Raw genomic sequence first — 21,987 nt, 5'->3', positions numbered from 1 at the left:
TATCTCACCCAGAGATCAGCTGTGAGTGCAGGGGGAGAGGGTATCTCACTCGGAGATGAGCTGTGAGTGCAGGGGGAGTATCTCACCTAGAGATCAGCAGTGAGCGCAGGGGGAGGGGGTATCTCACTCGGAGATGAGCTGTGAGTGCAGGGGGAGGGGGTGTCTCACCTAGAGATCAGCAGTGAGCGCAGGGGGAGGGGGTATCTCACCCGGAGTTGAGCTGTGAGTGCAGGGGGAGAATCTCACCTAGAGATCAGCTGTGAGTGCAGGGGGTGGGGGTATCTCACTCGGAGATGAGCAGTGAGTGCAGGGGGAAGCTGTGTCTCACCTAGAGATCAGCAGTGAGCGCAGGGGGAGGGGGTATCTCACCCGGAGTTGAGCTGTGAGTGCAGGGGGAGAATCTCACCTAGAGATCAGCTGTGAGTGCAGGGGGTGGGGGTATCTCACTCGGAGATGAGCTGTGAGGGCAGGGGAGTATCTCACTCGGAGATGAGCTGTGAGGGCAGGGGAGTATCTCACCCGGAGATGAGCTGTGAGTGCAGGGGGAGTATCTCACCTAGAGATCAGCATTGAGCGCAGGGGGAGTGGGTATCTCACTCGGAGATGAGCTGTGAGTGCAGGGGGAGGCTGTGTCTCACCCAAAGATCAGCAGTGAGCGCAGGGAGAGGGGGGTATCTCACCCGGAGATGATCTGTGAGTGCAGGGGGAGGCTGTGTCTCACTCGGAGATCAGCAGTGAGCGCAGGGGGGGGGGGGTATCTCACTCGGAGATGAGCTGTGAGTGCAGGGGGAGTATCTCACCCGGAGATCAGCAGTGAGCGCAGGGGGAGGGGGTATCTCACTCGGAGATGAGCTGTGAGTGCAGGGGGAGGCTGTGTCTCACACGGAGATCAGCAGTGAGCGCAGGGAGAGATGGGTATCTCACTCGGAGATGAGCTGTGAGTGCAAGGGGAGGGGGTATCTCACCCGGAGATGAGCTGTGAGTGCAGGGGGAGAATCTCACCTAGAGATCAGCTGTGAGTGCAGGGGGTGGGGGTATCTCACTTGGAGATGAGCTGTGAGTGCAGGGGGAGGCTGTGTCTCACCCGGAGATCAGCAGTGAGAGGGGGATATCTCACTTGGAGATGAGCTGTGAGTGCAGGGGGAGGCTGTGTCTCACCCGGAGATCAGCAGTGAGCGCAGGGAGAGGGGGGTATCTCACCCGGAGATGATCTGTGAGTGCAGTGGGAGGCTGTGTCTCACCCGGAGATCAGCAGTGAGCGCAGGGAGAGGGGGGTATCTCACCCGGAGATGATCTGTGAGTGCAGGGGGAGGCTGTGTCTCACCCGGAGATCAGCAGTGAGCGCAGGGAGAGGGGGGTATCTCACTCGGAGATGAGCTGTGAGTGCAGGGGGAGGCTGTGTCTCACCCGGAGATCAGCAGTGAGCGCAGGAAGAGGGGGTATCTCACCCGGAGATGATCTGTGAATGCAGGGGGAGGCTGTGTCTCACCCGGAGATCAGCAGTGAGCGCAGGGAGAGGGGGTATCTCACCCGGAGATGATCTGTGAGTGCAGGGGGAGGGGGTATCTCACTCGGAGAAAAGCAGTGAGCGCAGGGGGAGGGGGTATCTCACTTGGAGATGAGCTGTGAGTGCAGGGGGAGTATCTCACCCGGAGATCAGCAGTGAGCGCAGGGGGAGGGGGTATCTCACTCGGAGATGAGCTGTGAGTGCAAGGGGAGGGGGTATCTCACCCGGAGATGAGCTGTGAGTGCAGGGGGAGTATCTCACCCGGAGATCAGCTGTGAGTGCAGGGGGTGGGGGTATCTCACTCGGAGATGAGCTGTGAGTGCAGGGGGAGTATCTCACCTAGAGATCAGCAGTGAGTGCAGGGGGAGGGGGTATCTCACTCGGAGATGAGCTGTGAGTGCAGGGGGAGGCGAGGCTGTGTCTCACCCGGAGATCAGCAGTGAGAGCAGGGAGAGGGGGATATCTCACTTGGAGATGAGCTGTGAGTGCAGGGGGAGGCTGTGTCTCACCCGGAGATCAGCAGTGAGCGCAGGGGGAGGGGGTATCTCACTCGGAGATGAGCTGTGAGTGCAGGGGGAGGCTGTGTCTCACCCGGAGATCAGCAGTGAGCGCAGGAAGAGGGGGTATCTCACCCGGAGATGATCTGTGAATGCAGGGGGAGGCTGTGTCTCACCCGGAGATCAGCAGTGAGCGCAGGGAGAGGGGGTATCTCACCCGGAGATGATCTGTGAGTGCAGGGGGAGGGGGTATCTCACTCGGAGAAAAGCAGTGAGCGCAGGGGGAGGGGGGTATCTCACTCGGAGATGATCTGTGAGTGCCGGGGGAGGCTGTGTCTCACCCGGAGATCAGCAGTGAGCGCAGGGAGAGGGGGTATCTCACCCGGAGATGATCTGTGAGTGCAGGGGGAGGGGGTATCTCACTCGGAGAAAAGCAGTGAGCGCAGGGGGAGGGGGTATCTCACTTGGAGATGAGCTGTGAGTGCAGGGGGAGTATCTCACCCGAAGATCAGCAGTGAGCGCAGGGGGAGGGGGTATCTCACTCGGAGATGAGCTGTGAGTGCAGGGGGAAGCTGTGTCTCACCCGGAGATCAGCAGTGAGCGCAGGGAAAGGGGGGTATCTCACTCGGAGATGAGCTGTGAGTGCAAGGGGAGGGGGTATCTCACCCGGAGATCAGCAGTGAGCGCAGGGAGAGGGGGGTATCTCACTCGGAGATGAGCTGTGAGTGCAGGGAGAGGGGGTATCTCACCCAGAGATCAGCAGTCAGCGCAGGGGGAGGGGGTATCTCACCCGGAGATCAGCAGTGAGCGCAGGGGGAGGGGGTATCTTACTCGGAGATGAGCTGTGAGTGCAGGGGGAGGCTGTGTCTCACCCGGAGATCAGCATTGAGCGCAGGGGGAGGGGGTATCTCACTCGGAGATGAGCTGTGAGTGCAGGGGGAGGCTGTGTCTCACCCGGAGATCAGCAGTGAGCGCAGGAAGAGGGGGTATCTCACCCGGAGATGATCTGTGAATGCAGGGGGAGGCTGTGTCTCACCCGGAGATCAGCAGTGAGCGCAGGGAGAGGGGGTATCTCACCCGGAGATGATCTGTGAGTGCAGGGTGAGGGGGTATCTTACTCGGAGAAAAGCAGTGAGCGCAGGGGGAGGGGGGTATCTCACTCGGAGATGATCTGTGAGTGCCGGGGGAGGCTGTGTCTCACCCGGAGATCAGCAGTGAGCGCAGGGAGAGGGGGTATCTCACCCGGAGATGATCTGTGAGTGCAGGGGGAGGGGGTATCTCACTCGGAGAAAAGCAGTGAGCGCAGGGGGAGGGGTTATCTCACTTGGAGATGAGCTGTGAGTGCAGGGGGAGTATCTCACCCGGAGATCAGCAGTGAGCGCAGGGGGAGGGGGTATCTCACTCGGAGATGAGCTGTGAGTGCAGGGGGAGGCTGTGTCTCACCCGGAGATCAGCAGTGAGCGCAGGGAGAGGGGGGTATCTCACTCGGAGATGAGCTGTGAGTGCAAGAGGAGGGGGTATCTCACCCGGAGATCAGCAGTGAGCGCAGGGAGAGGGGGGTATCTCACTCGGAGATGAGCTGTGAGTGCAGGGAGAGGGGGTATCTCACCCAGAGATCAGCAGTGAGCGCAGGGGGAGGGGGTATCTCACCCGGAGATCAGCAGTGAGCGCAGGGGGAGGGGGTATCTTACTCGGAGATGAGCTGTGAGTGCAGGGGGAGGCTGTGTCTCACCCGGAGATCAGCAGTGAGCGCAGGAGGAGGGGGTATCTCACTCGGAGATGAGCTGTGAGTGCAGGAGGAGGCTGTTTCTTACCCGGAGATCAGCAGTGAGCGCATGGGGAGGGGGTATCACACCCGGAGATGATCTGTGAGTGCAGGGGGAGGGGGTATCTCACCCGGAGATCAGCAGTGAGCGCAGGGAGAGGGGGTATCTCACCCGGAGATGATCTGTGAGTGCAGGGGGAGGGGGTATCTCACCCGGAGATCAGCAGTGAGCACAGGGAAAGGGTTTATCTCACTCAGAGATGAGCTGTGAGGGCAGGGGAGTTTCTCACTCGGAGATGAGCTGTGAGGGCAGGGGGAGGGGTTATCTCACTTGGAGATGAGCTGTGAGTGCAGGGGGAGTATCTCACCCGGAGATCAGCAGTGAGCGCAGGGGGAGGGGGTATCTCACTCGGAGATGAGCTGTGAGTGCAGGGGGAGGCTGTGTCTCACCCGGAGATCAGCAGTGAGCGCAGGGAGAGGGGGGTATCTCACTCGGAGATGAGCTGTGAGTGCAAGAGGAGGGGGTATCTCACCCGGAGATCAGCAGTGAGCGCAGGGAGAGGGGGGTATCTCACTCGGAGATGAGCTGTGAGTGCAGGGAGAGGGGGTATCTCACCCAGAGATCAGCAGTGAGCGCAGGGGGAGGGGGTATCTCACCCGGAGATCAGCAGTGAGCGCAGGGGGAGGGGGTATCTTACTCGGAGATGAGCTGTGAGTGCAGGGGGAGGCTGTGTCTCACCCGGAGATCAGCAGTGAGCGCAGGAGGAGGGGGTATCTCACTCGGAGATGAGCTGTGAGTGCAGGAGGAGGCTGTTTCTTACCCGGAGATCAGCAGTGAGCGCATGGGGAGGGGGTATCACACCCGGAGATGATCTGTGAGTGCAGGGGGAGGGGGTATCTCACCCGGAGATCAGCAGTGAGCGCAGGGAGAGGGGGTATCTCACCCGGAGATGATCTGTGAGTGCAGGGGGAGGGGGTATCTCACCCGGAGATCAGCAGTGAGCACAGGGAAAGGGTTTATCTCACTCAGAGATGAGCTGTGAGGGCAGGGGAGTTTCTCACTCGGAGATGAGCTGTGAGGGCAGGGGAGTATCTCACTGGGAGATGAGCTGTGAGGGCTACGGAGTATCTCACTCGGAGAAGAGCTGTGAGGGCAGGGGAGTATCTCACACGGAGGTGAGCTGTGAGTGCAGGGAGATGGGGGTGTCTCACCCGGAGATGAGCTGTGAGTGCAGGGGGAGGGGGTATCTCACTCGGAGATGAACTGTGAGTGCAGGGGGAGTATCTCACCTAGAGATCAGCTGTGAGTACAGGGGGAGGGGGTATCTCACTCGGAGATGAGCTGTGAGTGCAGAGGGAGTATCTCACCTAGAGATCAGCAGTGAGTGCAGGGGAAGGGGGTATCTCACTTGGAGATGAGCTGTGAGTGCAGGGGGAGGCTGTGTCTCACCCGGAGATCAGCAGTGAGCGCAGGGGGAGGGGGTATCTCACTCGGAGATGAGCTGTGAGTGCAGGGGGAGGCTGTGTCTCACCCGGAGATCAGCAGTGAGCGCAGGGAGAGGGGGTATCTCACCCGGAGATGATCTGTGAGTGCAGGGGGAGGCTGTGTCTCACCCGGAGATCAGCAGTGAGCGCAGGGAGAGGGGGGTATCTCACCCGGAGATGATCTGTGAGTGCAGGGGGAGGCTGTGTCTCACCCGGAGATCAGCAGTGAGTGCAGGGAGAGGGGGTATCTCACCCGGAGATGATCTGTGAGTGCAGGGGGAGGGGGTATCTCACTCAGAGATCAGCAGTGAGCGCAGGGGGAGGGGGTATCTCACTCGGAGATGAGCTGTGAGTGCAGGGGGAGTATCTCACCCAGAGATCAGCAGTAAGCGCAGGGGGAGGGGGTATCTCACTCGGAGATGAGCTGTGAGTGCAGGGGGAGTATCTCACCCGGAGATCAGCAGTGAGCGCAGGGGGAGGGGGTATCTCACTCGGAGATGAGCTGTGAGTGCAGGGGGAGGCTGTGTCTCACACGGAGATCAGCAGTGAGCGCAGGGAGAGATGGGTATCTCACTCGGAGATGAGCTGTGAGTGCAGGGGGAGGCTGTGTCTCACCCGGAGATCAGCAGTGAGCGCAGGAAGAGGGGGTATCTCACGCGGAGATGATCTGTGAATGCAGGGGGAGGCTGTGTCTCACCCGGAGATCAGCAGTGAGCGCAGGGAGAGAGGGTATCTCACCCGGAGATGATCTGTGAGTGCAGGGGGAGGGGGTATCTCACTCGGATAAAAGCAGTGAGCGCAGGGGGAGGGGGTATCTCACTTGGAGATGAGCTGTGAGCGCAGGGGGAGTATCTCACCCGGAGATCAGCAGTGAGTGCAGGGGGAGGGGGTATCTCACTCGGAGATGAGCTGTGAGTGCAAGGGGAGGGGGTATCTCACCCGGAGATGAGCTGTGAGTGCAGGGGGAGAATCTCACCTAGAGATCAGCTGTGAGTGCAGGGGGTGGGGGTATCTCACTCGGAGATGAGCTGGGAGTGCAGGGGGAGTATCTCACCTAGAGATCAGCAGTGAGTGCAGGGGGAGGGGGTATCTCACTCGGAGATGAGCTGTGAGTGCAGGGGGAGGCTGTGTCTCACCCGGAGATCAGCAGTGAGAGCAGGGAGAGGGGGATATCTCACTTGGAGATGAGCTGTGAGTGCAGGGGGAGGCTGTTTCTCACCCGGAGATCAGCAGTGAGCGCAGGGAGAGGGGGGTATCTCACCCGGAGATGATCTGTGAGTGCAGGGGGAGGCTGTGTCTCACCCGGAGATCAGCAGTGAGCGCAGGGAGAGGGGGGTATCTCACCCGGAGATGATCTGTGAGTGCAGAGGGAGGCTGTGTCTCACCCGGAGATCAGCAGTGAGCGCAGGGAGAAGGGGGTATCTCACTCGGAGATGAGCTGTGAGTGCAGGGGGAGGCTGTGTCTCACCCGGAGATCAGCAGTGAGCGCAGGGGGAGGGGGTATCTCACTCGGAGATGAGCTGTGAGTGCAGGGGGAGGCTGTGTCTCACCCGGAGATCAGCAGTGAGCGCAGGAAGAGGGGGTATCTCACCCGGAGATGATCTGTGAATGCAGGGGGAGGCTGTGTCTCACCCGGAGATCAGCAGTGAGCGCAGGGAGAGGGGGTATCTCACCCGGAGATGATCTGTGAGTGCAGGGGGAGGGGGTATCTCACTCGGAGAAAAGCAGTGAGCGCAGGGGGAGGGGGGTATCTCACTCGGAGATGATCTGTGAGTGCCGGGGGAGGCTGTGTCTCACCCGGAGATCAGCAGTGAGCGCAGGGAGAGGGGGTATCTCACCCGGAGATGATCTGTGAGTGCAGGGGGAGGGGGTATCTCACTCGGAGAAAAGCAGTGAGCGCAGGGGGAGGGGGTATCTCACTTGGAGATGAGCTGTGAGTGCAGGGGGAGTATCTCACCCGGAGATCAGCAGTGAGCGCAGGGGGAGGGGGAATCTCACTCGGAGATGAGCTGTGAGTGCAGGGGGAGGCTGTGTCTCACCCGGAGATCAGCAGTGAGCGCAGGGAGAGGGGGGTATCTCACTCGGAGAAAAGCAGTGAGCGCAGGGGGAGGGGGTATCTCACTTGGAGATGAGCTGTGAGTGCAGGGGGAGTATCTCACCCGGAGATCAGCAGTGAGCGCAGGGGGAGGGGGAATCTCACTCGGAGATGAGCTGTGAGTGCAGGGGGAGGCTGTGTCTCACCCGGAGATCAGCAGTGAGCGCAGGGAGAGGGGGGTATCTCACTTGGAGATGAGCTGTGAGCGCAGGGGGAGTATCTCACCCGGAGATCAGCAGTGAGCGCAGGGGGAGGGGGTATCTCACTCGGAGATGAGCTGTGAGTGCAAGGGGAGGGGGTATCTCACCCGGAGATGAGCTGTGAGTGCAGGGGGAGAATCTCACCTAGAGATCAGCTGTGAGTGCAGGGGGTGGGGGTATCTCACTCGGAGATGAGCTGGGAGTGCAGGGGGAGTATCTCACCTAGAGATCAGCAGTGAGTGCAGGGGGAGGGGGTATCTCACTCGGAGATGAGCTGTGAGTGCAGGGGGAGGCTGTGTCTCACCCGGAGATCAGCAGTGAGAGCAGGGAGAGGGGGATATCTCACTTGGAGATGATCTGTGAGTGCAGGGGGAGGCTGTGTCTCACCCGGAGATCAGCAGTGAGCGCAGGGAGAGGGGGGTATCTCACCCGGAGATGATCTGTGAGTGCAGAGGGAGGCTGTGTCTCACCCGGAGATCAGCAGTGAGCGCAGGGAGAAGGGGGTATCTCACTCGGAGATGAGCTGTGAGTGCAGGGGGAGGCTGTGTCTCACCCGGAGATCAGCAGTGAGCGCAGGGGGAGGGGGTATCTCACTCGGAGATGAGCTGTGAGTGCAGGGGGAGGCTGTGTCTCACCCGGAGATCAGCAGTGAGCGCAGGGAGAGGGGGTATCTCACCCGGAGATGATCTGTGAGTGCAGGGGGAGGGGGTATCTCACTCGGAGAAAAGCAGTGAGCGCAGGGGGAGGGGGGTATCTCACTCGGAGATGATCTGTGAGTGCCGGGGGAGGCTGTGTCTCACCCGGAGATCAGCAGTGAGCGCAGGGAGAGGGGGTATCTCACCCGGAGATGATCTGTGAGTGCAGGGGGAGGGGGTATCTCACTCGGAGAAAAGCAGTGAGCGCAGGGGGAGGGGGTATCTCACTTGGAGATGAGCTGTGAGTGCAGGGGGAGTATCTCACCCGGAGATCAGCAGTGAGCGCAGGGGGAGGGGGAATCTCACTCGGAGATGAGCTGTGAGTGCAGGGGGAGGCTGTGTCTCACCCGGAGATCAGCAGTGAGCGCAGGGAGAGGGGGGTATCTCACTCGGAGATGAGCTGTGAGTGCAAGGGGAGGGGGTATCTCACCCGGAGATCAGCAGTGAGCGCAGGGAGAGGGGGGTATCTCACTCGGAGATGAGCTGTGAGTGCAGGGAGAGGGGGTATCTCACCCAGAGATCACCAGTGAGCGCAGGGGGAGGGGGTATCTCACCCGGAGATCAGCAGTGAGCGCAGGAGGAGGGGGTATCTTACTCGGAGATGAGCTGTGAGTGCAGGGGGAGGCTGTGTCTCACCCGGAGATCAGCAGTGAGCGCAGGGAGAGGGGGGTATCTCACCCGGAGATGATCTGTGAGTGCAGGGGGAGGCTGTGTCTCACCCGGAGATCAGCAGTGAGTGCAGGGAGAGGGGGTATCTCACCCGGAGATAATCTGTGAGTGCAGGGGGAGGGGGTATCTCACTCAGAGATCAGCAGTGAGCGCAGGGGGAGGGGGTATCTCACTCGGAGATGAGCTGTGAGTGCAGGGGGAGTATCTCACCCAGAGATCAGCAGTAAGCGCAGGGGGAGGGGGTATCTCACTCGGAGATGAGCTGTGAGTGCAGGGGGAGTATCTCACCCGGAGATCAGCAGTGAGCGCAGGGGGAGGGGGTATCTCACTCGGAGATGAGCTGTGAGTGCAGGGGGAGGCTGTGTCTCACACGGAGATCAGCAGTGAGCGCAGGGAGAGATGGGTATCTCACTCGGAGATGAGCTGTGAGTGCAGGGGGAGGCTGTGTCTCACCCGGAGATCAGCAGTGAGCGCAGGAAGAGGGGGTATCTCACGCGGAGATGATCTGTGAATGCAGGGGGAGGCTGTGTCTCACCCGGAGATCAGCAGTGAGCGCAGGGAGAGAGGGTATCTCACCCGGAGATGATCTGTGAGTGCAGGGGGAGGGGGTATCTCACTCGGATAAAAGCAGTGAGCGCAGGGGGAGGGGGTATCTCACTTGGAGATGAGCTGTGAGCGCAGGGGGAGTATCTCACCCGGAGATCAGCAGTGAGCGCAGGGGGAGGGGGTATCTCACTCGGAGATGAGCTGTGAGTGCAAGGGGAGGGGGTATCTCACCCGGAGATGAGCTGTGAGTGCAGGGGGAGAATCTCACCTAGAGATCAGCTGTGAGTGCAGGGGGTGGGGGTATCTCACTCGGAGATGAGCTGGGAGTGCAGGGGGAGTATCTCACCTAGAGATCAGCAGTGAGTGCAGGGGGAGGGGGTATCTCACTCGGAGATGAGCTGTGAGTGCAGGGGGAGGCTGTGTCTCACCCGGAGATCAGCAGTGAGAGCAGGGAGAGGGGGATATCTCACTTGGAGATGATCTGTGAGTGCAGGGGGAGGCTGTGTCTCACCCGGAGTTCAGCAGTGAGCGCAGGGAGAGGGGGGTATCTCACCCGGAGATGATCTGTGAGTGCAGAGGGAGGCTGTGTCTCACCCGGAGATCAGCAGTGAGCGCAGGGAGAAGGGGGTATCTCACTCGGAGATGAGCTGTGAGTGCAGGGGGAGGCTGTGTCTCACCCGGAGATCAGCAGTGAGCGCAGGGGGAGGGGGTATCTCACTCGGAGATGAGCTGTGAGTGCAGGGGGAGGCTGTGTCTCACCCGGAGATCAGCAGTGAGCGCAGGAAGAGGGGGTATCTCACCCGGAGATGATCTGTGAATGCAGGGGGAGGCTGTGTCTCACCCGGAGATCAGCAGTGAGCGCAGGGAGAGGGGGTATCTCACCCGGAGATGATCTGTGAGTGCAGGGGGAGGGGGTATCTCACTCGGAGAAAAGCAGTGAGCGCAGGGGGAGGGGGGTATCTCACTCGGAGATGATCTGTGAGTGCCGGGGGAGGCTGTGTCTCACCCGGAGATCAGCAGTGAGCGCAGGGAGAGGGGGTATCTCACCCGGAGATGATCTGTGAGTGCAGGGGGAGGGGGTATCTCACTCGGAGAAAAGCAGTGAGCGCAGGGGGAGGGGGTATCTCACTTGGAGATGAGCTGTGAGTGCAGGGGGAGTATCTCACCCGGAGATCAGCAGTGAGCGCAGGGGGAGGGAGAATCTCACTCGGAGATGAGCTGTGAGTGCAGGGGGAGGCTGTGTCTCACCCGGAGATCAGCAGTGAGCGCAGGGAGAGGGGGGTATCTCACTCGGAGATGAGCTGTGAGTGCAAGGGGAGGGGGTATCTCACCCGGAGATCAGCAGTGAGCGCAGGGAGAGGGGGGTATCTCACTCGGAGATGAGCTGTGAGTGCAGGGAGAGGGGGTATCTCACCCAGAGATCACCAGTGAGCGCAGGGGGAGGGGGTATCTCACCCGGAGATCAGCAGTGAGCGCAGGGGGAGGGGGTATCTTACTCGGAGATGAGCTGTGAGTGCAGGGGGAGGCTGTGTCTCACCCGGAGATCAGCAGTGAGCGCAGGGGGAGGGGGTATCTCACTCGGAGATGAGCTGTGAGTGCAGGGGGAGGCTGTTTCTTACCCGGAGATCAGCAGTGAGCGCAGGGGGAGGGGGTATCACACCCGGAGATGATCTGTGAGTGCAGGGGGAGGGGGTATCTCACCCGGAGATCAGCAGTGAGCGCAGGGAGAGGGGGTATCTCACCCGGAGATGATCTGTGAGTGCAGGGGGAGGGGTATCTCACCCGGAGATCAGCAGTGAGCACAGGGAAAGGGTTTATCTCACTCGGAGATGAGCTGTGAGGGCAGGGGAGTATCTCACTCGGAGATGAGCTGTGAGGGCAGGGGAGTATCTCACTGGGAGATGAGCTGTGAGGGCTAGGGAGTATCTCACTCGGAGAAGAGCTGTGAGGGCAGGGGAGTATCTCACTCGGAGATGAGCTGTGAGGGCAGGGGAGTATCTCACTCGGAGATGAGCTGTGAGGGCAGGGGAGTATCTCACTCGGAGATGAGCTGTGAGGGCAGGGAAGTATCTCGGAGATGAGCTGTGAGGGCAGGGAAGTATCTCGGAGATGAGCTGTGAGGGCAGGGGAGTATCTCACTCGGAGATGAGCTGTGAGGGCAGGGGAGTATCTCACTCGGAGATGAGCTGTGAGGGCAGGGAAGTATCTCGGAGATGAGCTGTGAGGGCAGGGGAGTATTCCACTTGGAGATGAGCTGTGAGTGCAGGGGGAGGGGGTATCTCACCCGGAGATCAGCAGTGAGCGCAGGGGGAGGGGGTATCACACCCGGAGATGATGTGTGAGTGCAGGGGGAGGGGGTATCTCACCCGGAGATCAGCAGTGAGCGCAGGGAGAGGGGGTATCTCACCCGGAGATTATCTGTGAGTGCAGGGGGAGGGGGTATCTCACCCGGAGATCAGCAGTGAGCACAGGGAAAGGGTTTATCTCACTCGGAGATGAGCTGTGAGGGCAGGGGAGTATCTCACTCGGAAATGAGCTGTGAGGGCAGGGGAGTATCTCACTGGGAGATGAGCTGTGAGGGCTAGGGAGTATCTCACTCGGAGAAGAGCTGTGAGGGCAGGGGAGTATCTCACTCGGAGATGAGCTGTGAGGGCAGGGGAGTATCTCACTCGGAGATGAGCTGTGAGGGCAGGGGAGTATCTCACTCGGAGATGAGCTGTGAGGGCAGGGAAGTATCTCGGAGATGAGCTGTGAGGGCAGGGGAGTATCTCACTCGGAGATGAGCTGTGAGGGCAGGGGAGTATCTCACTCGGAGAAGAGCTGTGAGGGCAGGGAAGTATCTCACTCGAAGATGAGCTGTGAGGGCAGGGGGTATCTAACTCGGAGATGAGCTGTGAAGGCAGGGGAGTATCTCACTCGAAGAGCTGTGAGGGCAGGGAAGTATCTCACTCGGAGATGAGCTGTGAGGGCAGGGGAGTATCTCACTCGGAGATGAGCTGTGAGGGCAGGGAAGTATCTCGGAGATGAGCTGTGAGGGCAGGGGAGTATCTCACTCGGAGATGAGCTGTGAGGGCAGGGGAGTACCTCACTCGGAGATGAGCTGTGAGGGCAGGGGAATATCTCACTCGGAGATGATCTATGAGTGCAGGGGGAGGGGGTATTTCACTCGGAGATGAACTGTGAGTGCAGGGGGAGTATCTCACCTAGAGATCAGCTGTGAGTACAGGGGGAGGGGGTATCTCACTCGGAGATGAGCTGTGAGTGCAGAGGGAGTATCTCACCTAGAGATCAGCAGTGAGTGCAGGGGGAGGGGGTATCTCACTTGGAGATGAGCTGTGAGTGCAGGGGGAGGCTGTGTCTCACCCGGAGATCAGCAGTGAGCGCAGGGAGAGGGGGGTATCTCAACCGGAGATGATCTGTGAGGGCAGGGGGAGGCTGTGTATCACCCGGAGATCAGCAGTGAGCGCAGGGAGAAGGGGGTATCTCACTCGGAGATGAGCTGTGAGTGCAGGGGGAGGCTGTGTCTCACCCGGAGATCAGCAGTGAGCGCAGGGGGAGGGGGTATCTCACTCGGAGATGAGCTGTGAGTGCAGGGGGAGGCTGTGTCTCACCCGGAGATCAGCAGTGAGCGCAGGGAGAGGGGGTATTTCACCCGGAGATGATCTGTGAGTGCAGGGGGAGGCTGTGTCTCACCCGGAGATCAGCAGTGAGCGCAGGGAGAGGGGGGTATCTCACCCGGAGATGATCTGTGAGTGCAGGGGGAGGCTGTGTCTCACCCGGAGATCAGCAGTGAGCGCAGGGAGAGGGGGTCTCTCACCCGGAGATGATCTGTGAGTGCAGGGGGAGGGGGTATCTCACTCGGAGATCAGCAGTGAGCGCAGGGGGAGGGGGTATCTCACTCGGAGATGAGCTGTGAGTGCAGGGGGAGGGGGTATCTCACTCGGAGATGAGCTGTGAGTGCAGGGGGAGTATCTCACCCGGAGATCAGCAGTGAGCGCAGGGGGAGGGGGGTATCTCACCCGGAGATGATCTGTGAGTGCAGGGGGAGGCTGTGTCTCACCCGGAGATCAGCAGTGAGCGCAGGGAGAGGGGGGTATCTCACCCGGAGATGATCTGTGAGTGCAGGGGGAGGCTGTGTCTCACCCGGAGATCAGCAGTGAGCGCAGGGAGAAGGGGGTATCTCACTCGGAGATGAGCTGTGAGTGCAGGGGGAGGCTGTGTCTCACCCGTAGATCAGCAATGAGCGCAGGGGGAGGGGGTATCTCACTCGGAGATGAGCTGTGAGTGCAGGGGGAGGCTGTGTCTCACCCGGAGATCAGCAGTGAGCGAAGGACGAGGGGGTATCTCACCCGGAGATGATCTGTGAATGCAGGGGGACGCTGTGTCTCACCCGGAGATCAGCAGTGAGCGCAGGGAGAGGGGGTATCTCACCCGGAGATGATCTGTGAGTGCAGGGGGAGGGGGTATCTCACTCGGAGAAAAGCAGTGAGCGCAGGGGGAGGGGGGTATCTCACTCGGAGATGATCTGTGAGTGCCGGGGGAGGCTGTGTCTCACCCGGAGATCAGCAGTGAGCGCAGGGAGAGGGGGTATCTCACTCGGAGATGATCTGTGAGTGCAGGGGGAGGGGGTATCTCACTCGGAGAAAAGCAGTGAGCGCAGGGGGAGGGGGTATCTCACTTGGAGATGAGCTGTGAGTGCAGGGGGAGTATCTCACCCGGAGATCAGCAGTGAGCGCAGGGGGAGGGGGTATCTCACTCGGAGATGAGCTGTGAGTGCAGGGGGAGGCTGTGTCTCACCCGGAGAACAGCAGTGAGCGCAGGGAGAGGGGGATATCTCACTCGGAGATGAGCTGTGAGTGCAAGGGGAAGGGGGTATCTCACCCGGAGATCAGCAGTGAGCGCAGGGAGAGGGGGGTATCTCACTCGGAGATGAGCTGTGAGTGCAGGGAGAGGGGGTATCTCACCCAGAGATCAGCAGTAAGCGCAGGGGGAGGGGGTATCTCACCCGGAGATCAGCAGTGAGCGCAGGGGGAGGGGGTATCTTACTCGGAGATGAGCTGTAAGTGCAGGGGGAGGCTGTGTCTCACCCGGAGATCAGCAGTGAGCGCAGGGGGAGGGGGTATCTCACTCGGAGATGAGCTGTGAGTGGAGGGGGAGGCTGTTTCTTACCCGGAGATCAGCAGTGAGCGCAGGGGGAGGGGGTATCACACCCGGAGATGATCTGTGAGTGCAGGGGGAGGGGGTATCTCACCCGGAGATCAGCAGTGAGCGCAGGGAGAGGGGGTATCTCACCCGGAGATGATCTGTGAGTGCAGGGAGAGGGGGTATCTCACCCGGAGACCAGCAGTGAGCACAGGGAAAGGGTTTATCTCACTCGGAGATGAGCTGTGAGGGCAGGGGAGTATCTCACTCGGAGATGAGCTGTGAGGGCAGGGGAGTATCTCACTGGGAGATGAGCTGTGAGGGCTAGGGAGTATCTCACTCGGAGAAGAGCTGTGAGGGCAGGGGAGTATCTCACTCGGAGATGAGCTGTGAGGGCAGGGGAGTATCTCACTCGGAGATGAGCTGTGAGGGCAGGGGAGTATCTCACTCGGAGATGAGCTGTGAGGGCAGGGAAGTATCTCGGAGATGAGCTGTGAGGGCAGGGGAGTATCACACTCGGAGATGAGCTGTGAGGGCAGGGGAGTATCTCACTCGGAGATGAGCTGTGAGGGCAGGGAAGTATCTCGGAGATGAGCTGTGAGGGCAGGGGAGTATCTCACTTAGAGATGAGCTGTGAGTGCAGGGGGAGGGGGTATCACACCCGGAGATGATGTGTGAGTGCAGGGGGAGGGGGTATCTCACCCGCAGATCAGCAGTGAGCGCAGGGAGAGGGGGTATCTCACCCGGAGATGATCTGTGAGTGCAGGGGGAGGGGGTATCTCACCCGGAGATCAGCAGTGAGCACAGGGAAAGGGTTTATCTCACTCGGAGATGAGCTGTGAGGGCAGGGGAGTATCTCACTCGGAGATGAGCTGTGAGGGCAGGGGAGTATCTCACTGGGAGATGAGCTGTGAAGGCTAGGGAGTATCTCACTCGGAGAAGAGCTGTGAGGGCAGGGGAGTATCTCACTCGGAGATGAGCTGTGAGGGCAGGGGAGTATCTCACTCGGAGATGAGCTGTGAGGGCAGGGGAGTATCTCACTCGGAGATGAGCTGTGAGGGCAGGGAAGTATCTCGGAGATGAGCTGTGAGGGCAGGGGAGTATCTCACTCGGAGATGAGCTGTGAGGGCAGGGGAGTATCTCACTCGGAGAAGAGCTGTGAGGGCAGGGAAGTATCTCACTCGAAGATGAGCTGTGAGGGCAGGGGAGTATCTCACTCGGAGATGAGCTGTGAGGGCAGGGGAGTATCTCACTCGAAGAGCTGTGAGGGCAGGGAAATATCTCACTCGGAGATGAGCTGTGAGGGCAGGGGAGTATCTCACTCGGAGATGAGCTGTGAGGGCAGGGAAGTATCTCGGAGATGAGCTGTGAGGGCAGGGGAGTATCTCACTCGGAGATGAGCTGTGAGGGCAGGGGAGTACCTCACTCGGAGATGAGCTGTGAGGGCAGGGGAATATCTCACTCGGAGATGATCTGTGAGTGCAGGGCGAGGGGGTATCTCACTCGGAGATGAACTGTGAGTGCAGGGGGAGTATCTCACCTAGAGATCAGCTGTGAGTACAGGGGGAGGGGGTATCTCACTCGGAGATGAGCTGTGAGTGCAGAGGGAGTATCTCACCTAGAGATCAGCAGTGAGTGCAGGGGGAGGGGGTATCTCACTTGGAGATGAGCTGTGAGTGCAGGGGGAGGCTGTGTCTCACCCGGAGATCAGCAGTGAGCGCAGGGAGAGGGGGGTATCTCACCCGGAGATGATCTGTGAGTGCAGGGGGAGGCTGTGTCTCACCCGGAGATCAGCAGTGAGCGCAGGGAGAAGGGGGTATCTCACTCGGATATGAGCTGTGAGTGCAGGGGGAGGCTGTGTCTCACCCGGAGATCAGCAGTGAGCGCAGGGGGAGGGGGTATCTCACTCGGAGATGAGCTGTGAGTGCAGGGGGAGGCTGTGTCTCACCCGGAGATCAGCAGTGAGCGCAGGGAGAGGGGGTATCTCACTCGGAGATGAGCTGTGAGTGCAGGGGGAGTATCTCACCCGGAAATCAGCAGTGAGCGCAGGGGGAGGGGGTATCTCACTCGGAGATGAGCTGTGAGTGCAGGGGGAGGCTGTGTCTCACACGGAGATCAGCAGTGAGCGGAGGGAGAGATGGGTATCTCACTCGGAGATGAGCTGTGAGTGCAGGGGGAGGGAGTATCTCACCCGGAGTTGAGCTGTGATTGCAGGGGGAGAATCTCAGCTAGAGATCAGCTGTGAGTGCAGGGGGTGGGGGTATCTCACTCGGAGATGAGCTGTGAGTGCAGGGGGAGGCTGTGTCTCACCCGGAGATCAGCAGTGAGAGCAGGGAGAGGGGGATATCTCACTTGGAGATGAGCTGTGAGTGCAGGGGGAGGCTGTGTCTCACCCGGAGATCAGCAGTGAGCGCAGGGAGAGGGGGGTATCTCACCCGGAGATGATCTGTGAGTGCAGGGGGAGGCTGTGTCTCACCCGGAGATCAGCAGTGAGCGCAGGGAGAGGGGGGTATCTCACCCGGAGATGATCTGTGAGTCAGGGGGAGGCTGTGTCTCACCCGGAGATCAGCAGTGAGCGCAGGGAGAAGGGGGTATCTCACTCGGAGATGAGCTGTGAGTGCAGGGGGAGGCTGTGTCTCACCCGGAGATCAGCAGTGAGCGCAGGGGGAGGGGGTATCTCACTCGGAGATGAGCTGTGAGTGCAGGGGGAGGCTGTGTCTCACCCGGAGATCAGCAGTGAGCGCAGGAAGAGGGGGTATCTCACCCGGAGATGATCTGTGAATGCAGGGGGAGGCTGTGTCTCACCTGGAGATCAGCAGTGAGCGCAGGGAGAGGGGGTATCTCACCCGGAGATGATCTGTGAGTGCAGGGGGAGGGGGTATCTCACTCGGAGAAAAGCAGTGAGCGCAGGGGGAGGGGGTATCTCACTTGGAGATGAGCTGTGAGTGCAGGGGGAGTATCTCACCCGGAGATCAGCAGTGAGCGCAGGGGGAGGGGGTATCTCACTCGGAGATGAGCTGTGAGTGCAGGGGGAGGCTGTGTCTCACCCGGAGATCAGCAGTGAGCGCAGGGAGAGGGGGGTATCTCACTCGGAGATGAGCTGTGAGTGCAAGGGGAGGGGGTATCTCACCCGGAGATCAGCAGTGAGCGCAGGGAGAGGGGGATATCTCACTCGGAGATGAGCTGTGAGTGCAGGGAGAGGGGGTATCTCACCCAGAGATCAGCAGTGAGTGCAGGGGGAGGGGGTATCTCACCCGGAGATCAGCAGTGAGCGCAGGGGGAGGGGGTATCTTACTCGGAGATGAGCTGTGAGTACAGGGGGAGGCTGTGTCTCACCCGGAGATCAGCAGTGAGCGCAGGGGGAGGGGGTATCTCACTCGGAGATGAGCTGTGAGTGCAGGGGGAGGCTGTTTCTTACCCGGAGATCAGCAGTGAGCGCAGGGGGAGGGGGTATCACACCCGGAGATGATCTGTGAGTGCAGGGGGAGGGGGTATCTCACCCGGAGATGATCTGTGAGTGCAGGGGGAGGGGGTATCTCACCCGGAGATCAGCAGTGAGCACAGGGAAAGGGTTTATCTCACTCGGAGATGAGCTGTGAGGGCAGGGGAGTATCTCACTCGGAGATGAGCTGTGAGGGCAGGGGAGTATCTTACTGGGAGATGAGCTGTGAGGGCTAGGGAGTATCTCACTGGGAGAAGAGCTGTGAGGGCAGGGGAGTATCTCACTCGGAGATGAGCTGTGAGGGCAGGGGAGTATCTCACTCGGAGATGAGCTGTGAGGGCAGGGAAGTATCTCGGAGATGAGCTGTGAGGGCAGGGGAGTATCTCACTCGGAGATGAGCTGTGAGGGCAGGGGAGTATCTCACTCGGAGAAGAGCTGTGAGGGCAGGGAAGTATCTCACTCGAAGATGAGCTGTGAGGGCAGGGGAGTATCTCACTCGGAGATGAGCTGTGAGGGCAGGGGAGTATCTCACTCGAAGAGCTGTGAGGGCAGGGAAGTATCTCACTCGGAGATGAGCTGTGAGGGCAGGGTAGTATCTCACTCGGAGATGAGCTGTGAGGGCAGGGAAGTATCTCGGAGATGAGCTGTGAGGGCAGGGGAGTATCTCACTCGGAGATGAGCTGTGAGGGCAGTGGAGTACCTCACTCGGAGATGAGCTGTGAGGGCAGGGCAATATCTCACTCGGAGATGATCTGTGAGTGCAGGGGGAGGGGGTATCTCACTCGGAGATGAACTGTGAGTGCAGGGGGAGTATCTCACCTAGAGATCAGCTGTGAGTACAGGGGGAGGGGGTATCTCACTCGGAGATGAGCTGTGAGTGCAGAGGGAGTATCTCACCTAGAGATCAGCAGTGAGTGCAGGGGGAGGGGGTATCTCACTTGGAGATGAGCTGTGAGTGCAGGGGGAGGCTGTGTCTCACCCGGAGATCAGCAGTGAGCGCAGGGAGAGGGGGTATCTCACCCGGAGATGATCTGTGAGTGCAGGGGGAGGCTGTGTCTCACCCGGAGATCAGCATTGAGCGCAGGGAGAAGGGGGTATCTCACTCGGAGATGAGCTGTGAGTGCAGGGGGAGGCTGTGTCTCACCCGGAGATCAGCAGTGAGCGCAGGGGGAGGGGATATCTCACTCGGAGATGAGCTGTGAGTGCAGGGGGAGGCTGTGTCTCACCCGGAGATCAGCAGTGAGCGCAGGGAGAGGGGGTATCTCACCCGGAGATGATCTGTGAGTGCAGGGGGAGGCTGTGTCTCACCCGGAGATCAGCAGTGAGCGCAGGGAGAGGGGGGTATCTCACCCGGAGATGATCTGTGAGTGCAGGGGGAGGCTGTGTCTCACCCGGAGATCAGCAGTGAGCGCAGGGAGAGGGGGTCTCTCACCCGGAGATGATCTGTGAGTGCAGGGAGAGGGGGTATCTCACTCGGAGATGAGCAGTGAGCGCAGGGGGAGGGGGTATCTCACTCGGAGATGAGCTGTGAGTGCAGGGGGAGTATCTCACCCGGAGATCAGCAGTGAGCGCAGGGGGAGGGGGTATCTCACTCGGAGATGAGCTGTGAGTGCAGGGGGAGTATCTCACCTGGAGATCAGCAGTGAGCGCAGGGGGAGGGGGTATCTCACTCGGAGATGAGCTGTGAGTGCAGGGGGAGGCTGTGTCTCACACGGAGATCAGCATTGAGAGCAGGGAGAGGGGGATATCTCACTTGGAGATGAGCTGTGAGTGCAGGGGGAGGCTGTGTCTCACCCGGAGATCAGCAGTGAGCGCAGGGGGAGGGGATATCTCACTCGGAGATGAGCTGTGAGTGCAGGGGGAGGCTGTGTCTCACCCGGAGATCAGCAGTGAGCGCAGGGAGAGGGGGTATCTCACCCGGAGATGATCTGTGAGTGCAGGGGGAGGCTGTGTCTCACCCGGAGATCAGCAGTGAGCGCAGGGAGAGGGGGGTATCTCACCCGGAGATGATCTGTGAGTGCAGGGGGAGGCTGTGTCTCACCCGGAGATCAGCAGTGAGCGCAGGGAGAGGGGGTCTCTCACCCGGAGATCAGCAGTGAGCGCAGGGAGAGGGGGTCTCTCACCCGGAGATGATCTGTGAGTGCAGGGGGAGGGGGTATCTCACTCGGAGATCAGCAGTGAGCGCAGGGGGAGGGGGTATCTCACTCGGAGATGAGCTGTGAGTGCAGGGGGAGTATCTCACCCGGAGATCAGCAGTGAGCGCAGGGGGAGGGGGTATCTCACTCGGAGATGAGCTGTGAGTGCAGGGGGAGTATCTCACCTGGAGATCAGCAGTGAGCGCAGGGGGAGGGGGTATCTCACTCGGAGATGAGCTGTGAGTGCAGGGGGAGGCTGTGTCTCACACGGAGATCAGCATTGAGAGCAGGGAGAGGGGGATATCTCACTTGGAGATGAGCTGTGAGTGCAGGGGGAGGCTGTGTCTCACCCGGAGATCAGCAGTGAGCGCAGGGAGAGGGGGGTATCTCACCCGGAGATGATCTGTGAGTGCAGGGGGAGGCTGTGTCTCACCCGGAGATCAGCAGTGAGCGCAGGGAGAGGGGGGTATCTCACCCGGAGATGATCTGTGAGTGCAGGGGGAGGCTGTGTCTCACCCGGAGATCAGCAGTGAGCGCAGGGGGAGGGGGTATCTCACTCGGAGATGAGCTGTGAGTGCAGGGGGAGGCTGTGTCTCACCCGGAGATCAGCAGTGAGCGCAGGAAGAGGGGGTATCTCACCCGGAGATGATCTGTGAATGCAGGGGGAGGCTGTGTCTCACCTGGAGATCAGCAGTGAGCGCAGGGAGAGGGGGTATCTCACCCGGAGATGATCTGTGAGTGCAGGGGGAGGGGGTATCTCACTCGGAGAAAAGCAGTGAGCGCAGGGGGAGGGGGTATCTCACTTGGAGATGAGCTGTGAGTGCAGGGGGAGTATCTCACCCGGAGATCAGCAGTGAGCGCAGGGGGAGGGGGTATCTCACTCGGAGATGAGCTGTGAGTGCAGGGGGAGGCTGTGTCTCACCCGGAGATCAGCAGTGAGCGCAGGGAGAGGGGGGTATCTCACTCGGAGATGAGCTGTGAGTGCAAGGGGAGGGGGTATCTCACCCGGAGATCAGCAGTGAGCGCAGGGAGAGGGGGATATCTCACTCGGAGATGAGCTGTGAGTGCAGGGAGAGGGGGTATCTCACCCAGAGATCAGCAGTGAGTGCAGGGGGAGGGGGTATCTCACCCGGAGATCAGCAGTGAGCGCAGGGGGAGGGGGTATCTTACTCGGAGATGAGCTGTGAGTGCAGGGGGAGGCTGTGTCTCACCCGGAGATCAGCAGTGAGCGCAGGGGGAGGGGGTATCTCACTCGGAGATGAGCTGTGAGTGCAGGGGGAGGCTGTTTCTTACCCGGAGATCAGCAGTGAGCGCAGGGGGAGGGGGTATCACACCCCGAGATGCTCTGTGAGTGCAGGGGGAGGGGGTATCTCACTCGGAGATGAGCTGTGAGTGCAGGGGGAGGCTGTTTCTTACCCGGAGATCAGCAGTGAGCGCAGGGGGAGGGGGTATCACACCCCGAGATGCTCTGTGAGTGCAAGGGGAGGGGGTATCTCACCCGGAGATGATCTGTGAGTGCAGGGGGAGGGGGTATCTCACCCGGAGATCAGCAGTGAGCACAGGGAAAGGGTTTATCTCACTCGGAGATGAGCTGTGAGGGCAGGGGAGTATCTCACTCGGAGATGAGCTGTGACGGCAGGGGAGTATCTTACTGGGAGATGAGCTGTGAGGGCTAGGGAGTATCTCACTCGGAGAAGAGCTGTGAGGGCAGGGGAGTATCTCACTCGGAGATGAGCTGTGAGGGCAGGGGAGTATCTCACTTGGAGATGAGCTGTGAGGGCAGGGGAGTATCTCACTCGGAGATGAGCT

Source organism: Phyllobates terribilis, unplaced genomic scaffold (assembly GCF_046119375.1).
Source record: "Phyllobates terribilis strain yellow unplaced genomic scaffold, ASM4611937v1 Scaffold_24__1_contigs__length_18792416, whole genome shotgun sequence".
In the NCBI taxonomy this organism is placed as follows: domain Eukaryota; kingdom Metazoa; phylum Chordata; class Amphibia; order Anura; family Dendrobatidae; genus Phyllobates; species Phyllobates terribilis.
Note: the sequence above shows the minus strand (reverse complement) of the source record.